This window comes from Chlorocebus sabaeus, chromosome 13 (genome assembly GCF_047675955.1).
Source record: "Chlorocebus sabaeus isolate Y175 chromosome 13, mChlSab1.0.hap1, whole genome shotgun sequence".
Classification (NCBI taxonomy): Eukaryota; Metazoa; Chordata; class Mammalia; order Primates; family Cercopithecidae; genus Chlorocebus; species Chlorocebus sabaeus.
Window position 1 is genome coordinate 25,047,255 of NC_132916.1, and position 27,257 is coordinate 25,074,511.

Below are 27,257 nucleotides of genomic sequence, written 5' to 3' on the forward strand. Positions count from 1 at the left end.
ATATAATTTTTTTCTTATTTATGTATATTATATATAATATATATTTCTTGTTTAGAAATATAATACTCTAATTTTCCATATGAAGATGACATATTAACCAAATTATAACCATTCTCAGAGAATCCACACAAACAAAACCAAAAAATTTTATTTTGTGTAAATGGACATTAAAAGTTTAATAAACATTTTCTCTTTGCTGTTCATTTTACTGAAATTATGCACACAAAGGGACAATAAAAGAAACAAAATGAATTATTAAGAATAGTCCTGTCCAATCAATTTTAATTCTACTGGCCAGTATTTTTTATTGAACACATTATATGCCAGGTACTATGATAGGCATTTTGCTAATCCTATCAAGCAAAGTCTCCTAACAATATTTTCAAATTAAGGTATTATTATTGTTATTTTTGGACTTAAGAAAATAAATCTTTAGAAGATTTACACAAATTGTCCAAAGTTACACAACTAATAGTAGGGTTTTTTGAAATGACATCTATCTGAATCCAAGCCTAAACAACTTTCCACTGCACTACACTAACACTTTTGAATATTTTCCAGAAAACTGTGACCCTGAAATATGAAATATATTATAATAAAAAAGATACCAAATTAGGGAATATAAAAGATATTGAGGTTAAGAAACTTTTGTAAAGGGAAACAGCAGAGGAAGCAGTAAAGAGGCAAGATAATAGGAAAATGGTCAAGAAATATGAAAGTAAATACATAACTTGTGACACTCACCCTCCCTCCCCTCAAAAAAAAAAGGTATTAATAATATGTGGCAGAAAGGGTTTAAGACAGACAAGGATAAAGGATGCTGGTAGACACGACATAATGTCTGTGTTCCCTTACCCTCCATACTTCCTCAAAGAATCACCCATCAATAAAGTATAACATAGGGAGTCCTAGAAGTCCCAGACACTCAGGGGGCCCACATGGTCAAAATTATTTTCATGATAACACTTAGCTATTACTTGCCTTTCTTATTCTGCTAACATTTGTACTGATGGTGCAAAAGCAATGGTGGGTATAACTGCTGGTGCCTTAGCATAAATCAAGCTAATAGTGTCAAATGAATTAGTAATCATTGTATTCTTCACTGTCACACAAGCACAACTACAAACAACAACAACAACAACACAAAGCCAACTTCACTTAAGAATGTCCTTAAGTAAAGCAATAAAAATTATTAGTTTTTGTAAATTTCACATCATGAATATGTATCTTTTCTAATATTCTGGGTGACAAAAGGGGAAGTATGTATAAAATCACTTCTATATATAGAATAAATGTATGTATAAAAGTATTTTATAAAAATTTTATAAAAGTATGCATAAAATTGCTAGTGAAGAGGCTTTCTATGTAACATTATTTTGATTTGAAAGAACGACTAAAGACAAATTGATTATTCAGAATGGGATATCTGACATTTTCTCAAAAATGAAAGTGAGCTTCCTACACAAAGGAAAACAACTGAATGTAATTTATAGCCAATGCTAAAATGCAAGTTTTCAAGAGAAAATTAGAATTTTGAAAAACTTGCATTCCACTGTAAATTTGACCATTTCCCAATACTTAAAACTTTTCTGATGATACCAGTGATAATATTAATGAATGAATTCTTTTTATATTATATAATCAAATATGTCAACATTTAGAAGATTTGCATGACTCAATCAATTATTTTCCAAAAGACTCCTATATGACGTTATAAAATTATACATGGGTAAAAAAAAATCCATTAAAAATGAGAAGACCAATAGATTTTCAGGAAAACTAGTATAAAAATTCATTGATATGCCAGATTTTCATTTTAACTAAACTGAAAGAAACTACTGCTTGTCAAGTTTTAATTTAGCATCAAAAAAGAATATTAAAAATTATTTGAAAAGGCTTTTAAAATATTATTCTCTTTTCTAACTGCATATCTATGTGAGCCTGGATTCCCTTTGTATGCTTAAACCAAAAATATGTATGATAGCAGATTGATTACAGAAGCAGGTATGAGAATCTGCTTTCCATTAAACCAGACATTAAAAAGATTGCAAAAATTTAAAATAATGCTACTTTTCTTTCTACATTTTACAGTTTTGGAAAATATAGTTAATTTTCATCAAGCTGTTAACTTCTATTATTATTGTTATTTTAAAATGAATAAATATACGCAGTCATGTGTCACTTAAGAACACATATCCTGAGACATGAACCACTAGGTGATTCTGTGGGAACATCATAGAGTGTACTTATACAAACCTAGATGAGGCAGTATTCTACACAGCTAGACTATATGGTGTAGCCTATTTCTCTTAGGCTACCAACCTATACACCATGCTACTATACTGAATACTGGAGTCCACTGAAACACAATGGTAAGTGTTGGTTTATATATGTAAACACAGACAAGATACAGTAAAAACTACTGTACAAAATATAAAAAGTGGTATAACTGTATACCTAAAGAGGAGCCTGCAGGATTGGAAGTTACTCTAGTTGAGTCAGTGAGTAATGAGTGAATATGAAGGCCTAGGATGTTACTATACTACCATAGACTTTATAAACACTGTTCACTTTGGCTACACAACATTTGTTTTTTTTAAAAAAAAAAAAAAAAAAAACAATCTTCAATAATAAGTTGACCTTAGCTTACTGTAACTTTTTACTTCATAAACTTTACATTTAACTTTTTGACTCTTTTATAACAACACTTAGCTTAAAACACAAACACACTGTACAGCTGCACAAAAACATTGTCTTTTTAACCTTATTCTATAAGCTTTTTCTATTTTTAAAATTTTCATTTTTTCAACTTGTTAATTAAAACCTCACACACAAAAACACATTAGCTTAGGCCTACACAAAGTCAGGATCATCAAGATGTCACTGTTGATAGAAATTTTTCAGTTCTATTATAATCTTACAGCACCACTGTTGTATATAGTCTGTCACTGACCAAAACATCCTTATGCAGCACATGACTGTACTTGAAGAGTTTCTCAGTTTTAGTTTCTGGTATAGTGAATACCAATAGACATAAACCACATAAACAAAATCTTGTAGAGTACTCAATAACTTTTAAGAGCATAAAGAGATTCTGAGATCATAAAGTTTGATAACTGATGGCCAAGATTACTATAAAACATTTTTAAATGGTCACACTCTACTTATTTTATACCCACATTTCTATAGCGTTTTCATGCCATAGTACATTTGGAAAGTCATAATATTTATAAAGCATATGAAGTAAACGGACAAGGCTACTCTGACCAAAAGAGACTAATTAAAAGCCTAAGTGATCTTGGCCCAGACAACTGCCTTGAGGATTAGTTAATAAGAATAGTATCCCAGCCCACCTACAACCCATTATGTCATATGCCCTGGCACACCAGAAGGAAACCTCTACTATACTAACACACAAATCTGTTCATATAATACCATGGTTTAAAATCCTTCATAGCATCCTGATCCTTACAAGATAAAATCCAAACCTCTAAGTACTCCCTCATGATTGATACCTTCCATTGGCTGGTCCCAATAAGCCTGCCTGGCATCACATTCTTGCTTTCCCCAACTCATAAGTCCTTATCATTGAATGACGCCAATCCATCTGCTACTCTGAAGGCATGCTCTTTCACATGCCCTTGTGTCTCTACATGCTGGTCCTGCTAGGCAGAATTACCTCTCTAATTTCCTCAGCACAGTAACCGCTCCTTTTAGTCTTCAAAATCCAGCTCAAATAATAACTCTTCTCCAAGACTTTCTCTATCTTTACTATGTTTTATAGCAGTTAAACAGCATACAAAGCTTCCCCATTACGCTATGTCTTCCTTCAAGGAAACTTTACTCTTTGTTTCTCCAAGAGTTAAAATAGTGCAAGACAAATCGCAAGGGCTGATTAATTAAGATGTATCAAAGACATGCTGTATTCATAACAGTATTTTCTTTCAAATTTTTAACCCTTAAATAAATGTCACATTTTTTCAAAGGGAATCATTAGAAGCATATGTTTTATTTACTAGATTAAACTCTTTCTAAATAAAAGCAAATATTGTCTATAAAAATAATCTCAAAACAGAAAGAATCCTAAGTAGGTTGCTTTTGACAACACAAAAAAGTCTTTTGCCAAACTCCACCCAACACAGGATGAAGATTAAGTTTTTGTTGTTGTGTTGTTGTTGCTGTTTAATCTCCTTCAATTGCTGGTAGTTGCAAACACTTTAAGGCCCTTCTGCAACCTCAAAAATGGTTAAAATATAACAAGTATAAGAGATGCCACTAAATCCACATTAAGATTCCTAAAAAACTGGTAATAAGAATTAACAGATCTGTGAAAAAATAAAAGCAAGCAAAGAGTCTAGACAAAATAATGTACACAAGATCCACGTTTGATCCTCCTTTCATCCTTCAGGCATGTGTAAAAGTACTGAAGACGTGACCGGGCGCGGTGGCAAGAGGAGGATTTTTGTCTATGTTTAGCACTTCCCCTACTAAAGTCACCTAGAAACAGTGTCCAACAACGTAAATATTTCTGGAGTTGAATAAAAAAAAAAACACATAAGTGATGACCACAATGAAAATGAATGATAGGCCCATTTGTCCAACTCCAGTTTTTCCACACTTAATCTTGCACAGTCCTGCTCCTACTAGCATTAACTCTGTATTTAAAATAACATATATTAATTTTTATAAATGTTAACATTAAAGTGCTAAATTATAGCTCCAATAAGATCAAATACAGAAAAAAAAAAACACACACACACAACTAAAGTTATCACCTCCTTTCTCAAATCTTCTTTCTCCCTTCATCACCAATTCTGTTAATGATACAATAATCCCTCAGTGAAATTAAAGTTCAAAATATTCTGATCAGAATTTATTATTTCTTCTAGTTACACTTAACATCATATCATACTACAAGTGAAGTGATTGTTCTTATCAGAAAAGTAGAGAAACTTAAAAATATGCAAAGGACAGTTTATAGAATGAAATTACAAATAGTCCTTACCAAAACACACTAAAAAACACTCAGGCTCCCTTGTTATATTAAAAAAAAACACACCTTAAAATTACATTGATTTCTGTTAACCTTTCAGATGGCCAAAAATTCAAACATTCAACAGGGCATAAAGTTGAAGCTTAAGTACTCTATGAAAACATCTAAGATTGTGGCGAACAACAACTAGAAAAAGATTCAAAGAGTCAAGGACTAGGTTATATAGGAAGAGAGAATGAGTAAAGAGACAACTGAGAGGAGCCGACTGGGTTCGGGATAAATGTCAACACTGACCACTAAAATAATTCTTTTAAAGGGGTCACAAACTTATTGGATTAGTTTGTAGAGAAATTTATGTCCCCCCAAAATGTTGCAAATGATAGAGTAATAAGCTTGAGATTAGTAGTTTCATATCTAGTTATAATCAGTAAAAGGAGAAAGGGCTCTGCCAAAACCATACCAGGGTAACAGAGGACACACCCAAAGATACATCTCCATAACAAAAAACATCAGAAGCTTAATACTATGAAATGAGAGGGGATGAAATCATACTAATATAATTTAGCAAAGTGACTAAAAAAAAAAAAAAAAAAAAAAAAACCAAGCAGGCAACAATAACTAGCCCCAGTGGAACCATGGGACAAATATCCAGAGTATCCACAATATATTAACTAAAATGTTCATTTTCTAATGAAAAATTATAAGGTATGTAAAGAAATGGAGAGGTATGATCCACATACTAGGGGGAAAAAAGCAAGCAACAGAAATTGCCTGTGAAGGTAACCACATGTCAAATTTAATAGAAAAATACTTCAAAGTAGGCATTGTAAATATGTTCAAAGAACTAAAGAGAACCGTGATTAAAGAATTAAACAATGACCAAAGAAATAAACATAAGTCCAAATGAAATAGGAAAGAAACTGAGATAGCATTTTTTTTAAAAATGAAAATTATGAAATTATACACTACAGTAACTGAAATTAAATATTAATTAGAAGGACTCAATAGTAGAGTCAAACTGCCAGAAGAAATAATCAGCAAACTAGAAGACGAATGGATATTATGACATTTGAAGAACAAAAACAAGGCCAGGAATGGTAGCTCCTACCTGTGATCCCATCACTTTGAGAGGCTGAGGAGGGAGGATTGCTTGAGGCCAGTAGTTAAGAGATCAGCCTGGGCAACATAGCAAGACTCTGTCTCTTCAAAAAATAAAAGAATTAGACAGGTGTGGTGGTGCATGCCTGTAGTCTTAGCTACTCGGAAAGCTGAGGCAGGGGAAATCCTTAAACCCAGGAGTTCAAGGCTGCCACGGGCTATGATCACACCACTGCTCTCCAGCCTGGACAAGAGAGCGAGACCCTGTCTCAAAATTGGATGGATGGATGGATGGATGGACAGATAGATATACAGAAAGACAGGTAGATGAAGAAAAAAAAATGAAGAAAAATTAAGAGACTCCGAAAAATGTGAAACACCACTAAGTGCACCGACATACACATAATGAGCATACTCAAAGGACAGAAAAGAGCAAAAAAATTTTGAAAAAACAATAGCTTAAAACTACTGAAATTTATTGAAAAACACACATCCAGGAAGCTTAACAAATTCCAAGTATGATAAATACAAAGAGATCCACATACAAACACATAACACTACAAATTATGAAAGTTACAAACAAGGAAAAAAAAATCTTTAAAGCAGCAAGAGAAAAATAATTCATCACTTAAAAGGAAACCAATAAACTAACTGCTGACTTCTCAGCAGAAACAATGAAGGCCAGAAACTATGCAATCACATATTCAAAGTACTATAAAATAAAATAAGATTAAAAAAAACCCCAAACCTATCAGCCAGAAATCCTATATCCAGCAAAACTACCACTCAAAAGTGAAGGCAAAATAAGGATGTTCCCAGATAAAAACTAAGAGATAAGCCAGGTACAGTGGTTCACACCTGTAATCCCAGCACTTTGGGAGGCAGAAGCAGGCGGATCACCTGAGGTTGGGAGTTCAAGACTAGCCTGACCAACATGGAGAAACCTTCTCTACTAAAAATACAAAAAATTTAGCCAGGCATGGTGGCGCATGCCTATAATCCCCCGCACGGGTGGCTGGGGCAGGAAAAGCACTTGAACCTGGGAAGGTGGAGGTTGCAGTGAGCTGAGATCGTGCCATTGTACTCCAGCCTGGGCAACAAGAGTGAAACTCCGTCTCAAAAAAAAAAAAAAAAAAAAACACTAAGAGATTTTGTTGATAGCCGACTTACCTTACAAGAAACATTAAAGGAAGTTTTTGAGGTTGAAAGCAAGTAACTACAGATGATAATTCAAATTCACAAATTACATTACATATTACATAGGGTGTCTGTGTGTGTGTATTAGTGTATATGTGTGTGTATAAACAAAGTACTAAAATATATTAATTGAAAGTGAAAAGGAATACAGAATGGGGAGATGAAAAATAAATAATTCAACAATAACAGTTGGAGGGTGCAATATCACACTTTCAATACTGGATATAAAACCAAGCAGAAGATTACTAAGAAAATACAAGAATTTTTATCAGCTTAAGGAGCTTTGCGGCCACAACTATGGGGTTTTCTGAATATAGAATTGTGTTGTCTGAAACAGAGACAGACTGACTTCCTCTCTTCCTATTTGGATGCCTGATATTTATTTCTCCTGCCTGATTGCTTGGGTAGATGTCCAATACTAATGCTGAATAGGTGAGAGAGGGCATCCTTGTCTTGTGCCAATTTTCAAGGGGAATGCTTCCAGATTTTGCCAATTCGGTATGATCCTGGCTGTGGATCTGTCATAGATGGCTCTTACTATTTTGAGGTATGTTCCTTCAATACCTAGTTTATAGAGGGTTTTTAACATTAAGGAGGTTAAATTTCATCAAAAGCCTTTTCTACAACTATTGAGATAAGCATGTGGTTTTTGACTTTAGTTCTGTTTTTGTGATGAATCACATTTATTGATTTGCATATACTGAACCAACCTTGCATCCCAGGGATAAAGTCTACTTGGTCGTGATGGATACATTTTTTGATGTGTTGCTGCAATCAGTTTGCTAGTATTTTGTGGAGAATTTTTGCACGCCTGAAGAAAACGCCTGAAGTTTTCTTTTTTGTTGTTGCTGTCTCAGTCAGGTTTTGGTATCAGGATGATGTTGGCCTCATAAAATTAGTTAGGGAAGAGTCCCTCCTTCCCAGTTTCTTGGAATGGTTTTAATAGAAATGATACCAGCTCTTCTTTGTACCTCCGGTAGAATTCAACTGTGAAACCATCCAGTTCTGAGCTTTTTTTAGTTGTACAATATTTATCACTGATTCAATTTCAATGCTTATTATTGGTCTGTCTAGGGAATCAATGTCTTCCTGGTTCAGTCTTGGGAGGGTATATGTGTCCAGGAATTTATCCCTTTCTTCTAAATTTTCTAGTTTATGTGCAACAGAGGTGTTTATAGTATTCTCTGATGGTTGTTTGTATTTCTCTGGGGTCAGTGGTGATATTCCCCTTATTCCTAATTGTATTTATTTGGATCTTCTCTCTTTTCATTAGTCTAGCTAGCAGTCTATTTTATTAATTTTTTCAAAACATCACTGGAATTATTGATCATTTGAATAGTTTTTCATGTCTCAACCTCCTTCAGTTCAGCTCTGACTTTGATTATTTCTAGCATTCTCCTAGCTTTGGGGTTGGTTTACTCTTGGTTCTCTAGTTCTTTTAGTTGTGATGTTAGGTTGTTAAATTGAGATCTTTCTAACTTTTTGATCAGGAAAGTCTCAGGATACAAAATAAATATACAAAAATAACCAGCATTTCTATACACCAATGACAGTCAAGCCAAGAGATAAATTGGGAATGCAATCCCACTCATAATTGCCAGAAAAATAAAATATCTAGAAATATAGCTAATGAGGGAGGTAAGAGATCTCTACAAGAGAAACTACAAAACACTGCTCAAATAAATCAGAGACAACACAAACAGATGGATAAACATTCCATGCTCATGGATAGGAAGAATCAATATCATTAAAATGGCCCTACTGCCAAAACAATTTATAGATTCAATGCTATTCTTAGCAAAGTATGACTCACATTCTTCGAAGAACTTAAAAAAAAAAAAACTATTTTAAAATTCACATGGAACCAAAAAAGAGCTCAGATAGCCAAGACAATCCTATGCAGAAAGAACAAAGCTGAAGACATCATGTTACCTGACTTCAAACTATACCACATGGCTACCATAATCAAAATAGCATGGTATTGGTACAAAAACTGATATACAGACAAATAGAACAGGTTAGAGAACCCAGAAATAGGCACACACACCCACAAACATCTGATCTTTGACAAAGCTGACAAAAATAAGGAATGGGGGAAAGACTCCATATTCAATAAATGGTGCTAGAATAACTGACTACCCATAGGCAGAAGACTGAAAATGGAAGATTGAATCTTCCTTACACCATACAAAAAATTAACTAAAGATGTATTGAAGACTTAAATGTAAAACCTAAAACTATAAAAATCCTGGAAGACAACCTAGACAATACTATTCTGAACATAAGAATGAGCAAAGATTTCATGATAAAAATGCCAAAAGCAATTAAAAAAATTGATAAATGAGAACTAATTAAAAGAAAGAGCTTCTGTACAGCAAAAGAAACTATCAAAAGGGTAAACAGAATGAGAGAAAATATTTGCAAACTATACATCCAACAAAGGTCTAATATCCAATATCTACAAGGAACTTAAATTAACAAGCAAAAGACAAACAACCCCATTAAAAAGGGGGCAAAGGACATGAACAGACACTTTCAAAACAAGATACACTGTGGCCAACAAGCATATGAAAAAAAGCTCAACATCACTGATCATTAGAGAAATGCAAATCAAAACCACAATGAGATACCATCTCACATCAGTCAGAATGGCTATTACTAAAAAGTCAAAAAATAGCAGATGCTAGTGAGGATATGGAGAAAAAGGCATACTTATACACTGCTGGTGGGAGTGTAAATTAGTTCAACCATTTGTGGAAAGCAGTGTGGCAATTCCTCAAAGAGCTAAAAAAAGAACTATCACTTGACCCAGCAATTCTACTACTGGGTATATACCCAAAAGAATATAAATCATTCTATTACAAAGACACATGCACACATATGCTCACTGCAGCACTATTCACAATAGCAAAGGTATGGAGTCAACCTAAATTCCATCACTGGTAGACTGGACAAAGAAAATGTGGTACATACACATTATGGAATACTATGCAGCCATAAAAAAAAGAATGAGATTATCTTCTTTGCAGGAACATGAATGGTGCTGAAGGCCATTATCTTTAGCAAACTAGCACACCAACAGAAAATCAAATACTGCATGTTCTCACTTATAAATGGGAGCTAATTGATGAGAACACATGAACACATAGAGAGGAACAACAGATACTGGGGCCTACCTGAGGGTAGAGGGTGGGAGGAAAGAGAGAATCTGGAGAAATAACTAATAAGTCCTAGGCTTATAACTTGGGTGACTAAATAATCTGTACAACAAACTCACATGACCTGAGTTTACCTATATAATAAACTGCACATGTACTCCTGAACTTAAAATAAAAGTTAAGAAATATAAATAAAAATTTTAAAAATTAAAAAAAAGAAATACAGGATTGAGCTACACTATAAACCATCTAAACCTAACAGACATCAATAGAATACCTACCCATCAAAAGCAGAACATACACTCTTCTCCAGCACACATGAAACTTCTCCAGGATAGATCATATAGTTGGCTATAAAACAAACCTCAATAATTTTAAAGGACAGAAATAATACAAAGTATGTTTTCCAACTACAATAGAATGAAACTAGAAATCAGTAACCAAAAACACTGGAAAACGTACAAATATGTGCTAAATAAACAAAACAAAAAGAACTGAACCAAAAATTAATCAAAAGAGAAATCGGAAAACACATTGAGATGAATGAAAATAAAGATCCAACAGAGCAAAACTTATGGGATTCAGCTAAAGCAGTGAAAAGGGAAAAATTTATAGCTATAAATACATATAAAGAAAAAGTAAGATCTCAAACCAATAACCCATCAACCTTAAGACACTGGAAAAGGAAGAGCAAAATAAACCTAAAGCAAGCAGAAGGAAGGAAATAATAAAGTTCAGAGCAAAAAGTAAATGAAATCAAAACTAGAAAAACAATAGAGAAAATAAAGGAAACCAAAGGTGTTCTTTGAAAAGATTAACAAAATTAACAAAACTTTAGCTAGATTGACCATGAACAAAAGAGAGAAGATGCAAATTAGTAGGATCATATATAAGTCAGGACATACTACTAAGCTGAAAGAAGTAAAAAAGGTTCTATAGGAATGTTATAAACAATTGTATACCAATATATTAGATATATGAGATGAAAGGGAAAAATTCCTAGAAAGCTACACACTACCAAAACCAACCCAAGAAGTAATAGATAATCTGAATAGACCTATAACAAGTAAAAGATTGAATTAGTAATCAAGAAACGACCCACAAAGAAAAGCCCAGGTCCAGATGGCTTCACTGTTGAATTCCACTAAATATTTAAAGAAGTTAATAATAATTCCTCACGCTCATTACAAAAAGAGAAGAAAACACTTCCCGATTCATTTAGGAGGCCAATATTACTCTGACACCAAAACCAGATAAACACATCACCTGAAAACTATAGAGCAGTATCTCTTAGGAATATGAACACAAAATTCCTCAATGAAATACAAGCAAACCGAAAGCAGCAATATAGAAAAAGAATTATAAACCATGATAGTGAGATTAATGTCAGGGATACAAGGTTGGTTTAGCATTAGAAAGCCAACTGATAGACTACATCATATCAATAGAATTAAAAAAACAAATCACATGATCAGCTCAACAGATGCAGAAAAATGAACTAGAAAAAAATCCAATACTCTTTAATAATAAAAACATTCAACAAAGTAGCTCTTGAAGGGATCTTCCACAATGTGATCAAGGGTATCTATGAAAAATTCACAGCTGGCCAGGCGCGGTGGCTCGTGCTTGTAATCCCAGCACTTTGGGAGGCAGAAGCAGATGGATCACGAGGTCAGGAGTTTGAGACCAGCCTGGCCAAGATGGTAAAACCCCATCTCTACTAAAAACACAAAAATTAGCTGGGTGCAGCGCGGGCACCTGTAATCCCAGTTACTCAGGAGGTTGAGACAGGAGAACCACTTGAACACGGGAGGCAAGGAGAAGGTTGCCGAGAGCCAAGAAGGTGCCACTGCACTCTAGCCTGAGCGACAGGGCAAGACTCCGTCTCAAAAAAAGAAAAGAAGAAAAATCCACAGCTAACATACACAGCAGCATTTCATAATTGTGAAAAACTATATATGTAACCCACTAAGATTAGAAATAAGAAAAATAAGTCTGCGCTCACCACTTCTAATCAACACTGTACTGTAGGTTCTAGGCAGGGCAGTTAGGCAAAAGCCCCCCCCAAAAAAAAGAAAAGAAATACAAGGCATCTACATAAAAAAGCAGTAAAACTACATATAGAAAAAAACCATTAGAAGGGATAAACAAGTTGAGCAAGGGTTACAGGATAGAAGATCAATATACAAAAATCAATTATAGTTCTATAACTAGTAATGAAAAATCTGAAAATGAAATTAAGTAAAAAATTCCATTTACAAACCAACCCAAATGTCCATCAGTGATAGACAGGATTAAGAAAATGTGACACACACACACCATGGAATATAAAAAAGGATGAATTCATGTCCTTTGCAGGGACATGGATGAAGCTGGAAACCATCATTCTCAGCAAACTATGACAAGGACAGAAAACCAAACACTGCATGTTCGCACTCATAGGTGAGAATTGAATCAGCTGGACACAGGGTGGGGAACATCATATATAGGGACGTGTTGGGGGGTTGGAGGCTGGGGGAGGGATAGCATTAGGAGAAATATCTAATGTAAATGATGAGTTGATGGGTGTAGCAAACCAACACGGCACATGTATACCTATGTGTTAAATCTGCACGTTGTGCACAGGTACCCTAGAACTTAAAATATTTTTAAAAATTCCATTTACAATAGCATCAAAAACATTATGTATCAGTCAGGGTTCTCTAGTGGAACAGGACTAATAGAATAGACGTATACATGAAGGGAAGTTTTTTAAGGCATATCGACTCACATGATCACAAGGTGAAGTCCCACAACAGGCCATCTGCAAGCTGAGGAACAAGGAAGCCAGTCCGAGTCCCAAAACCTCAAAAGTAGGGAAGCTGACAGTGCAGCCTTCAATCTGTGGCAGAAGGCCCAGGAGCCCCCAGCAAGTCACTGGTGTAAGTCCAAGAGTTCAAAAGCTGAAGAACTTAAGAGTCTGATGTTCAAAGGCAGGAAGCATCCAGGAAGGGGGATGGGGGGAGATGAAGACTGGAAACTCAGCCAGTCTAATCTTTCCATATTCTCCTGCCTGTTTCATTCTAGCTGTGCTGGCAGCTGATTAGATTGCGCCCACCCAGACTGAGAGTGGGTCTACCTCTCCTAGTCCACTGAACTCAAATTTTAATCTCCTTTGGCAAATACCCTCACAGACACACCCAGGAACAATATTTTGCATCCTTCAATCCAATCAAGTTGACACTCAATATTAACCATCATACATTACTGGGAAAAAAATCAAACAAAGGAAGTATAAGAGTTCTACACTGAAAACTTCAAATATTGCTGAAAGAAATTTTAAAAGATCTAGATAAATGGGAAAACAATCATGTTAATGAATCAGAAGACTATTGCTAGGATCATAATAAACCCCAATTTGCTCTACAGATTAAATCCAGTTCCTATCAAAATCCCAGGTGACTTCTTTGTAGAAATTAACAGGCTGATTCTAAAAATCAGATGGAATAGCAGAAAACCCAGAATAGTCAAAATAAACTTGAAGAGAACAAAGTTTAAGACTCACACTTTCATACTTCTAATTTACTACACAGCAACAGTAATTTAAAGAGTGTAGTACAAACATGAGGATACACAGACAGATCAACAGAGTAGAACTGAGAGTCCAGAAATAAACCCAAGCATCTATGGTCAACCAGTTTTTTAAAAGAATGCCAAGACTATTTAAAGGGAAAAGAAGAGACTTTTCAGTAAATGATGATGGGACAACTGGCTAGTGATGTACAAAAAATTAAGCTGTACCTTTACTTCATACCATATAAAAAATCAACTCAAATGAATAAATGACCTAAATGTAAGAGCTAAAATGATAAAACTCTTAGAAGAAAACACAGGAATGAATCTTTATGGCTGTAGATGTGGTAAAGAATTCTTAAATATGACATCAACAGAATGAGCAAAAAAAAGAAAACAACTTAGATTTCATCAAAATAAAAAACTATTTGTGCTTTAAAGGATACCAACATGAAAGTGAAAAGGTAACCCACAGAATAGGAAAAAATGTTTGCAAATCATGTGCCTATCTGATAAGGGATGTGAATCCAAAATATACAATGAACTCTTACAACTCAATAATAAAAAGAAAACCCAATACAAAAATGAGCAAAGGATCTAAATTTCTGCATGAACTATACATAGATGACCAATAACCAGGATGATACTCAACATCATTAGTCATCAGAGAAATGCAAATCAAAATCACAATGAGATACTACTTAACACTCATTAGAAAGGCTATAAAAATGGAAAATAGCAAGTTTTGGCAAGAATGTGGAGAAAACAGTTTGCTGGTTCCTCAATAAGTTGTTTTGTTGTTGTTGTTTTGTTTTGTTTTTTAAGTTGGGGTCTTGATCTGTCACCCACGCTGGAGTACAGTGGTACAATCATGGCTCACTACAGCCTTGAATTCCTGGGCTCCTGCCTCAGCCTCCCGAGTAGCTGGGACTATAGGTGCAAACGAACACACTCAGCTAATTAATTTTTTTGTAGAGACAAGATCTCACTAGGTTGCCCAGTTGAGTCTCAAATTCCTGGCCTCAAGCAACCCTCCTGTCTCAGCCTCACAAAGCACTAGGATTATAGGCATGAGCCACCATGTCCAGCCTCAACAAATTAGACACAGAATCACTATATGACCCAACAATTCCCTCTAGGTATACACCTAAGAGAATTGAAATATGTGTCCAATCAAAAACATGTGCACAAGTTTGGCTATTCACAATAACCAAAAAATAGAAACCCAAATGTTCATCAAATGAACTGATAAATGAAATGTGATATACGCACAAAATGGAATATTATTCAGCTATTAAAAAAAATGAAATAGTAGGCAGGGCGTGGTCATTCATGCCTGAAATCCCAGCACTTTGGGAGGCTGAGGTGGGTGGATCACCAGATCAGGAGTTCGAGGTCAGCCTGGCTAACACGGTGAAACTCCATCTCTACTAAAAATACAAAAGTTAGCTGGGTGTGGTGGTGCGACCCTGTAATCCCAGCTACTCAGGAAGCTGAGGTGAGGCAGGAGAACTGCTTGAACCCAGGAGGTAGAGGTTGTAGTGAGCCGAGATGGTGCCACTGCACCCCAGCCTGGACGATAGAGCGAGACTCTGATTCAAAAAACAAACAAACAAAACAACGAAATAAAAAACAACATGAATGAACTTTGAAAACGTTTTGCTAAGTAAAAAAACAGTCAAGACAAACCATATTAGATGATTCCATTTGTATAAAATGTCCAAAATGGAGAAATCTCCAGAGACCGAAAGTAGATAATTGGTTCTCTAAGGGACGAGAGGGTAGGGAGAAGGAGAAGGAAAGATGGCAGTTAAAGGTCAAGGATTTCTTTTTGAGGTGATGAAAATGCTCTAAAATTGACTGTGGTAATGACTGCCCTCAGCTGTTAATATACTAAAAACAATCATTGATATACTTTATATGGATGTCTTATATGTTATGTGAACTACGAATCAATTAAGCTATTATTTAAAGCTTACAAACCAAAATGACTTACAATAGAAAATGTAACAACAACAACAACAACAAAATGCCAGGCCCAGTGGCTTATGCCTGTAATTCCAACACTTTGGGAAGCTGAGGCAGGCAGATCACTTGAGCTCAGGAGTTCGAGACCAACCTGGGCAAAAAAGTAAGACTCCATCTCGTCAAAAAATACAAAAATTAGCCAACCATGGTGGCGTATGCCTGTGATCCCCGCTACTCAGGAGGCTGAGGTGGGAGGATGGCTTGGGCCTGGGAGACAGTGGTTGCAGTGAACTGAGATTGCGTCACTGAAATCTAGCCTGTGCTACAGAGTTAGATCCTGTCTCAAAAAAAAAAAAAAAAAAAAAAAAAAAATTAAATATAGTTTTCCCTAAAAGCATTTTGAATGAGTGTCTTGAATTGCCATTAGTGAGATATAAGCTGTGTGCTTAAGGTTAAGACCGGTATTAAAGAACCTTGAAAATTCAAATAGATAACTATAATACATACCTACACAGTTACTTTCTCCCACCTGATTTGAAACAAATAAGAAATGCTCTTTATATACAGCATGAACTCTCCTTTAAATCCCATCAACTCTCAAAAAATTTGTTAATTCTGAAAATGAAAATGAGACCATTTATTCCATACGAAAATAATTTATCATGGCAGAGATACCCTTACATATCTTAACTATTCAAAGTTAATCCAAAGTGCAATGTACACACATAAGTTCTAGTTAGAACATACTTCTTGGAAACCACCAGGATATTTCGAAGATAACTTCTAGTGCAAAGTCCCAAGCATAGGATCACCACACAAAAAAGCATATTATTTTTTTAAAATAACACACCTAGGTCCTAGCAAAAGAGACAAAAAGAGTGCTTTGCTCTTAATAGGACTTCCATAACCCCAAGACGAAAATCCCCCTCAGAATTCTGAGATCAGCTGCCATTAGATTTAAAGAAATCCCAAAAACATGCTTCCCACAACATTTGCATTTTTCATCCAGATTGAAAGCAGGTGTTGTTCTCACTCAAGATTTGCACTACAAACTAATTTGGCACTCAGGGTGACTGTTCATAAAAGCACAGCTGTCTGGATCACTGCTCTACGCACAGATACAAGTTTCTGAAGCTATCAAATTTAAAAAAAAAAAAAAACAGCGAGGAAGAAGTTAGCTGAGGGTATAGAAACAGACTTCTACTAAAGAGATTTTTAAAATAAAACATGAACGAATGCAGCTCTCCAACAATGAAAAGGCAAGTTTCACTATCCTGGCAATAAACTATGGATGTGAGATTTAAGAGAGACAGGATAGGTATAGACGGGTAACATCCTTTTCCTGGTAGAAATTGTTAGTCATTATTATCTGTTAAGGTCTTTTCCAACAGATAAAGGTGCTTACAGTTATTCTTATTAATATAAAGCCTTATTCCTAAAATTAAATTTTAAGTAGTTCTTCACAAAATTCATGAATAGAAATAGTCAAAAAATTAACCAAAAGACTCAGTTGTTGAGATGCCAAAAAAAAATTATTTCTGGGCATGTACAAACTAAAACAGCATTACTTCCTTTTTTCTTGACAATGCAACACATTTAATATATGAATGCAGCTTTGAATCTCTCAAGAAAGGTAATCCTCATTGTCCACATACACAGAATTATATCACTGTTATTCCAACAGGAACAAAGCTATAGTGTATGTTAAATTCCCAATACAATATCAAATGAATCAAGATATTACCACAAATGCAAAATTAGAAGTAATGTTAAGCTTTTTAAATAATATACCATGGAAAATCACATTATAAATCATATTAAAACTGGCTTAAAAAAGATACTATGAGCCTAAATATGAACTGTAAACCTGAAAACTGGGTTATGCAGAGGTAAACTGAGGGCTTCTGAAACCACAGAATAAATATGACAAACGTAGTTAGATTATGAGTTTACTTAAAGATGCAGAAGCAAAATATTATATCCAAGTAAAACACAATTCTTGCCATGTTACTGCGCTATTTGAACCCTGCTTCTCCAACTAAAGTGTTGAAGAAATAATTAAGTAAGCACTAAAACAGGCTTTAAAGCAAATAAAACTTACAAAAGGTTTGTAAGTTCTATTCTGTTTCCATCTAGTGAATACTAGAGAATTCATCAAAAGTCAAAACTAAGTCTACTTGGAATTCCAAAAGTCCTCATTCAAAAGAGAAACCAACTATTTTCGACATAAATAGTCAACATTCTGAAAAATAGCTGATGATGCACAGTAGGCAGAATATCTTGATGTGAATGAGGCATCCTTATCACTTCTCAGTCTTTTGGCTAAGATCAAGAACCCTTTTGAATTAGAATATGGTCAGGCAGGTTATGGAATTAATGTCAATACTGAGATCAGCCACTAAAGTTGTTATTCAAGGATTGGTCATCACTCTCCCCTGTTTAACAATTTTGTCAATGATATATAAACTAGAAGACATATTAAGTAAAATAAATTAAGAGTATTAATATGGTACATAATAATATCAATATTTTCAAACTTTATATATAATCTGATATAATCTAAGGAGTATTAGCGGTAAACATAAAACTTCACAATTAGATTTAAAAACTCATGTGTACTGGGGGGAGGTTCCAAGATGGCTGAAGAGGAACAGCTCCAGTCTATAGTTCTCAGCGTGAGTGACCCAGAAGACAGGTGATGTCTGCATTTCCAAATGAGGTACCGGATACATCTCACTGGGGCTTGTTGGACAGTGGGTGCAGAACAGTGGGTGCAGCCCACGGACCATGAGCCAAAGCAGGGCAAGGCATTGCCTCACCTGGGAAGCACAAGGGCTCAGGGAATTCCCTTTCCTAGCCAAGGGAAGCCCTGACAGATGGCACCTGGAAAATCGGGTCACTCCCACCCTAATACTGCACTTTTCCAACGATCTTAGCAAACAGCACACCAGGAGATTATATCCCACACCTGGCTCAGAGGGTCCCACGCCCACGGAGCCTCCCTCATTGCTAAAACAGCAGTCTGAAATGGAACTGCAAGGCAGCAGCGAGGCTGCCGGAGGGGTGCCCACCTTTGGTGAGGCTTGAGTAGGTAAACAAAGTGGCCAGGAAGCATTCCTATACACCAGTAACAGACAAACAGAGAGCCAAATCATGAGTGAACTTCCATTCACAATTGCTTCAAAGAGAATAAACTACCTAGGAGTCCAACTTACAAGGGATATGAAGGACCTCTTCAAGGAGAATTACAAACCACTGCTCAACGAAATAAAAGAGTACACAAACAAATGGAAGAACATTCAATGCTCACTGATAGGAAGAATCAATATCATGAAAATGGCCATACTGCCCAAGGTAATTTATAGATTCAATGCCATCCCCATCAAGCTACCAATGACTTTCTTCACAGAATTGGAAAAAACTACTTTAAAGTTCATATGGAACCAAAAAAGAGCCCACACTGCCAAGACATTCCTAAGCCAAAAGAACAAAAGCTGGAGGCATCACGCTACCTGACTTCAAACTATACTACAAGGCTGCAGTAAGCAAAACAGCATGGTACTGGTACCAAAACAGGGATATAAACCAATGGAACAGAACAGAGCCCTCAGAACTAATACCACACATCTGCAACCATCTGATCTTTCAAAAACCTAACAAAAACAAGAAATGGGGGAAGGATTCCCTATTTATTAAATGGTGCTGGGAAAACTGGCTAGCCACATGTAGAAAGCTGAAACTGGATCCCTTCCTTACACCTTATAAAAAAATTAATTCAAGATGGATTAAAGATTTAAATGTCAGACCTAAAACCATAAAAACCTGAGAAGAAAACCTAGGCAATACCATTCCAGACATAGGCATGGGCAAGGACTTCACGTCTAAAACAACAAAAGCAATGGCAACGAAAACCCAAATTAACAAATGGGATCTAATTAAACCAAAGAGCTTCTGCACAGCAAAAGAAACTATCATCAGAGTGAACAGGCAACCTACAGAATGGGAGAAAAATTTTGCAATCTACCCATCTGACAAAGGGCGAATATCCAGAATCTACACAGAACTTAAACAAATTTACAAGAAAAAATCAAACCAACCCCATCAAAAAGTGGGCAAAGGATATGAACAGACACTTCTCAAAAGAAGACATGCAGTCAACAGACACATGAAAAAATACTCATCATCACTCGCCATCAGAGAAATGTAAATCAAAACCAAGAGATACTATCTCACACCAGTTAGAATGGCGATCATTAAAAAGTCAGGAAACAACAGGTGCTGGAGAGGATGTGGAGAAATAGGAACACTTTCACACTGTTGGTTGGACTGTAAACTAGTTCAACCATTGTGAAATACAGTGTGATGATTCCTCAAGGATCTAGAACTAGAAATATCATTTGACCCAGCCATCCCATTACTGGGTATATACCCAAAGGATTATAAATCATGCTGCTACAAAGACACACGCACACATATGTTTATTGCGGCACTATTCACAATAGTAAAGACTTGGAACCAACCCAAATATCCATCAATGATCTACTAGATTAAGAAAATGTGGCACATATACACCATGGAATACGATGCAGCCATAAAAAAAGATGAGTTCATGTCCTTTGCAGGTTCATGGATGAAGCTGGAAACCATCTTTCTGAGCAAACTATCATAAGGACAAAAAAACCAAATACCGCATGTTCTCAATCATAGATAGGAATTAAATAATGAGAACACTTGGACTCAGGATGGGAACATCACTCATTGGGGCCTGTTGTTGGGTGAGGGGAGTGGGGAGGGATTGCATTAGGAGATATATCTAATGTAAATGATGAGTTAATGGGTGCAGCATACCAACATGGCACATGTATACATATAACAAACCTGCATACATACATGTAACAAGCCTGCATGTTGTGCACATATACCCTAGAACTTAAAGTATAATAAAAAGAAAATAAATAAATAAATAAATAAAGTATTTCCATAGTAAAAAAGTAAAGAAATAAAAATTAAAAGTGTGAACTGCATATACTCATGCTTCTCACTTATCACAGGGTAAGTTTAAAACTGATTCATTAAAAAGTTGTCTTTTTCAAGAATTCAAAGGACAAAGAATTTTGCGAAATACTACATTTTTATTTAAGTTCCTTTTTTCTTTCTAATTCTACACTTTAACCTACTACTTTTCATAAGTAAATTGATAAAAAAGTTTTTTGGGGGGCTGACATATTAACTACAGATTTTCTATGCAGTGAACATGGTTATATATAAATCTGAATTGTCCAACTACTTTGTTGGAACAGTTCCTACTGACTGGAACTGCTGAGGCGAAGCATATACAAAATCTACATTTTGAGTAAATTTGCTGCAATCAATGTAAGCTTTTCCAGTGTTTGAATGTTTCCCATTTCCTAAAACTGCTCAAATATTAGATATCAGTATTTTAAATCACTGATAATGTAAAGTTACAAAGAAACTGCTTTTTTCTTCTGTTAAAGTTAAGCTAGATAATCTTCGTATAGCCTTATTGGTTGTTATTTCATTTTCCTCTGTTCCTTTTATTTTCACTTCTCTTGTAATATTAGTCTCTTTGTTACTGATTTCTAAGAGCTCGTTTCTGATTAAGGATGTGAAGATTTTATCAAGCACTGCAAATGAAATACCATGTTTATTCCTGTTTATTTTACTGTGGTGTTTTATTTTTTTGGTTGTACAGAAGTTATGTATTAAAATCTAATCCTGTTTTGTTTTATGGCCAAAAATAAATAATAATAAAACTCATGTGTACTTGTATAAGATGGAGAAAACTGGTACCACAAATCCATTACATGAAAGCCGTGAAGGGTAAAGGATTAGTTTTTTTGTTTGTTTTTTTGCAAGTTCAATGTGAATACAAAATTCAATAAAGCCTAGGAAAAAAATTAATATCTCAATAGTAATACAGTGTGTTAAACACTCCATGTGACATTCCAAAGGATGCTACAATGATTGAACCATCTATTGATTTTTGAGTTAAATTATAATCTATACTTTTGAAGAAGACTACAATGAAAAATTGAAATACCTTCTGAAAAAAGTAACCAAGATAGTAAAGAGTCTGTTTATAGGATGTTTTTCAAGCTTGACCAACCCATGACCTGCGGGCTGCATGTGGCCCAGGACAGTTTTGAATGTCCTAAATTCAAATTCATAAACTTTCTTAAAACACTATGAGATTCTTTTCAGATTTTTTTTATTATTATACTTTAAGTTCTAGGGTACATGTGCACAACGTGCAGGTTTGTTACATATGTATACATGTGCCATGTTGGTGTGCTGCACTCATTGACTCGTCATTTACATTAGGTATATCTCCTAATGCTATCCCTCCCCACTACTCCCTCCCCACAATAGGACCTGGTGTGTGATGCTCCCCTTCCTGTGTCCAAGTGATCTCATTGTTCAATTCCCACCTATGAGTGAGAACATGTGGTATTTGGTTTTCTGTTCTTGTGATAATTTGCTGAGAATGATGGTTTCCAGCTGCATCCATGTCCCTACAAAGGACACAAACTCATCCTATTTTATGGCTGCATCGTATTCCATGGTGTGTCTGTGCCACATTTTCTTAATCTAGTCTGTCACTGATGGACATTTGGGTTGATTCCAAGTCTTTGCTATTGTGAATAGTGCTGCAATAAACATATGTGTGCATGTGTCTTTATGGTAGCATAACTTATAATCCTTTGGGTATATACCCAGTAATGGAATGGCTGGGTCAAATGGTATTTCTAGTTCGAGATCCTTGAGGAATCATCACACTGTTTTCCACAATGGTTGAACTAGTTTACAGTCCCACCAACAGTGTAAAAGTGTTCCTATTTCTCCACATCCTTTCCAGCACCTGTTGTTTCCTGATTTTTTAATGATTGCCATTCTAACTGGTGTGAGATGGTATCTCATTGTGGTTTTGATTTGCATTTCTCTGATGGCGAGTGATGATGAATATTTTTTCACGTGTCTGTTGGCTGTATGAATGTCTTCTTGTGAGAAGTGTCTGTTCATATCTTTTGCACACTTTTTGATGGGGTTGTTTGTTTTTTTCTTGTAAATTTGATTGAGTTATTTATAGGTTCTGGATATTAGCCCTTTGTCAGATGAGTAGATTGCAAAAATTTTCTCCCATTCTGTAGGCTGCCTGTTCACTCTGATGGTAGTTTCTTTTGCTGTGCAGAAGCTCTTTAGTTTCATTAGATCCCATTTGTCAATTTTGGCTTTTGTTGCCGTTGCTTTTGGTGTTTTAGACAGGAAGTCCTTGCCCATGCCTATGTCCCGAATGGTATTACCGAGGTTTTCTTCTAGGGTTTTTATAGTTTTAGGTCTAACATTTAAGTCTGTAATCTGTCTTGAATGGAACAGAACAGAGCCCTCAGAAATAATACCACACATCTGCAGCCATCTAATCTTTGACAAACCTGACAAAAACAAGAAATGGGGAAAGGATTCCCTATTTAATAAATGGTGCTGGGAAAATTGCCTAGCCATAAGTAGAAAGCTATAACTGGATCCTTTCCTTATTCCTTATATGAAGATTTTTTTTTTTTTTTTAAGCTCATGGGCTAAAAAAAAGAGATAATGCCAAGTAATATTCTAGGGATGCTATTCACGTTTTTTTTCCTGGGTAAAAATGCATCGACTTCTTACTACTACTACTCTTATAACTTGGTTTCTAATGATTCTTCATCTAAGTTCCTTTAGAAATATCCCTTTTACAGAGCCTCTTTAAAAATCTCATTCAGTCTGATGGACTTCCCTTTGTGGGTAACCCCACCTTTCTCTCTGGCTGCCCTTAACAGTTTTTCCATCATTTCAACTTAGGTGAATCTGACGAGTATGTGTCTTGGGGTTGTTCTTCTCAAGGAGTATCTTTGTGGTGTTCTCTGTATTTCCTGAATTTGAATGTTGGCCTGTCTTGCTACATTGGGGAAGTTCTCCTGGATAATATCCTGAAGAGTGTTTTTCAACTTGGTTCCATTCTCCCCACCGCTTTCAGGTACACCAATCAGACCTAGATTTGGTCTTTTTACATAGTCCCATATTTCCTGGAGGCTTTGTTTGTTCCTTTTCATTCTTTTTTCTCTAATCTTGTCTTCTCACCTTATTTCATTAAGTTGATCTTCAATCTCTGATATCCTTTCTTCCACTTCATTGATTCGGCTATTGACACTTGTGCATTCACAACTGAACACAGTATTTAAAATATAATTTGATCGGCCAGGCGCGGTGGCTCACGCCTGTAATCCCAGCACTTTGAGAGGCTGAGGCGGGCGGATCATGAAGTCAGGAGATTGAGACCATCCTGGCTAACACGGTGAAACCCCGTCTCTGCTAAAAATACAAAAAATTAGCGGGCCGTGGTGGTGGGCAACTGTAGTCCCAGCTACTTGGGAGGCTGAGACAGGAGAATGGCGTGAACCCGGGAGGCAGAGCTTGCAGTGAGCCAAGATGGATCGCGCCACTGCACTCCAGCCTGGGCGATGAGCAAGACTCCGTCTCAAAAAAAAATATATATATATAGATAGATAGATAGATAGATAGATAGATAGATAGATAGATATAGATATATAATTTGATCAGCACAGATCACAAAGATTATTACCAAGCTGGAACTAGTATTAAGCTTCTCTGAACATAGCACAAAATGGTAATGACAACAAAATGTTGACTACAAACTGAATATGCAGCCAAACAAAAGCCTTTGGTTTTAATTTTTTTTCCACATGAACTTCTGTTAGGCTAAGTCTCCCACAAACTGTACTTTTTTTGTTCATTTTTTGAGAGAGTCTTGCTCTGTCACTCAGGCTAGAGTGCAGTGGCGTGATCTCAGCTCACTGCAACCTCTACCTCTCAGGTTGAAGCAATTCTCCTGCCTCAGCCTCCCAAGTAGCTAGGACTACAGGCGCCCACCATCGAGCCCGGCTAATTTTTTGTATTTTTGGTAGAGACGGGGTTTCACCATATTGGCCAGGCTGGTCTCAAACTCCTGACCTTGTGATCTGCCTGCCTCCACCTCCCAAAGTACTAGGATTACAGGCGTGAGCTGCCGCGCCTGGCCAAACTGTACTTTATATAGTATTTTTTAAGTCCAGAACTCCAAATGGATCCTTATACAGTTCACTTTCATACTGTTTCCTCATTGTAGTCTTTTGGAAGCTTTCTAAGTCCACATGACATCATCCACCATATCGGTAATACTATCAATGTTGAATCTGACTTTCACAAGTTTTAGAACTACACCTTCATACAGATTACTAATTGAACTGCTGAGGACAGAACCAAATTTAAAAAACTGCAGGATAAAGTATGAAGGTCTGCTCCCAAACTGGCAATAAATCAATATTTAGAGTAAGGTTTTTCAATAAAACTGCAGGATAAAGAATGAAGACCTGCTCCCAAACAGGCAATGAAACAAAATTCAGAGGAAGGTTTTTCAATCAACTACTAAGTCCATCTAAACTGTATTTTACCAATCTACATTTCTCTTTCTTCTGTCATTTAGATACTTCTTGTCTAATACTGTAGCTGCCAGCAACAAGAGCTACTTATATTCTACATAATTAAAATTAAATAAAATTTAAAATACAATTTCTAAGTCACATTAGCCACATTTTAAGCAATCAATAGACACATATGGCTACTGTCTACCATGTTGAAGAGCAAATACAGAATACATCAATCATCACAAAAAGATGGCATTAGTCTGGTTTCTACTGTAAAATGTTCCGCTAAGATTTAGATGGAGTACGTTTACATCACATCATTTATCTGTCTAGTTGTATCATACTTACTACCAATTAGTTTTTATAAGTCCACAGTTCACACTGGGGTTCACATTTTGTGTTTTACACTCTACAAGTTTTAACAAATATATAACGATTATAATGACAAGTATCCACCATTACAGTATCATTCAGAATCATTACAGTATCACTCATTACCCTTAAAATCCTGTGTTCTACCTGTTCCACCCTTTCTCCCTTTCCCCAAATCCCTGAAAACCATTTATTTTTTCATTGTCTCCATAGATTTTGCCTTTTGCAGAAGGTCAAACAGTTGGAATCACACAATATGTAGCCTTTTTAGATTGGCTTCTTATACTCAACAATTTTCATTTAAGGTTCTTCTAATTTTTTGTGGCTTTATAGCTCATTCCTTTTTATCACTGAATCATATTCTATTAGATGCATTCAACACAGGGATTACCCATTTACCTAATGAAGGATATCTCAGGTGCTTCCAAGTTTTGGCAATTATGTCTTTTTTTATTTCAATAAATTTTGCTCTTTATAAATACTATAATGTCCAAAAAATAAGCAAACAAATCCTATACAGACAAATGCTAACAGGACACTACTATATTGTACACTTTTCATTTTTCCTTTTTATGTTTTCCAACTTTTCTAAAATTATAAACATATTAATCACAGAAAATTTTTTATTTTTAAACAACACAAACCAGATTTTATCATTTGTTTCACGTTTTGTCTACTAAGAATACACCATTAATTTAATACAATGGATTTTCACATTTACCTTATTTAGAATGAACATCTAAAATTTTAAAGAAAAATCCATTATCATATAGACAAAGTCAGCTCAAAACTAAAATACAAGGACTAATGATTAAACAACTTAAACTTTATTTCCTTTCAAAAATTATTTCTCATATGAAAAATGTTTTTGTTAGACAAACACAGTTTAACCACTTGGGTATCACGTTGACACACTGAAAAACCAATTTAGTAATTCATATTAATAATTATTATTTTATAATAGCAAAACAAATCTTTTAAATGTAATCATTTTAGTTAAGCATATTCTTTAGCCTAATATCTAACTGGAACTAGTTAAGAGGAAATGGGGATTTAAAAAAGGTATCTATTACAGTAGTTCCCCTTTATCTGTGGTGGGGAGATACATTCCAAGACTCCCAGTGGGTGTCTGAAAACTGCAGAATATCAAACCCTATATATACTATGTTTTTTCCTATATATATATGATAAAGTATAATTTATAAATTAGCCACAGTAAGAGATTAACAACAATAATTTAAAAATAGAACAATTATAACAATATTGCAGCAGCACTACTCTTGGCTTTGGGGTACATTATTAAGTAGAATAAGGGTTACTGAACACAGTCACTGTGATACTGCAACAGTAGACCTGATAACCAAGAAGAAAACAGCTAATATGATAATCAAGGAGGCTACTAAGTGTCTACAACGAGATGATTCATGTCCCAGGCAGGACAGA

The 27,257-nt window shown here is 35.4% G+C and overlaps 1 protein-coding gene across 2 annotated transcripts in view; it reads right to left on the reverse strand.

Moving 5' to 3' along the window:
* ASCC3 (activating signal cointegrator 1 complex subunit 3) overlaps nt 1-27,257 on the reverse strand; it is a 367,582-nt gene that overhangs the window by 290,473 nt on the left and 49,852 nt on the right. The window lies entirely within an intron of this gene.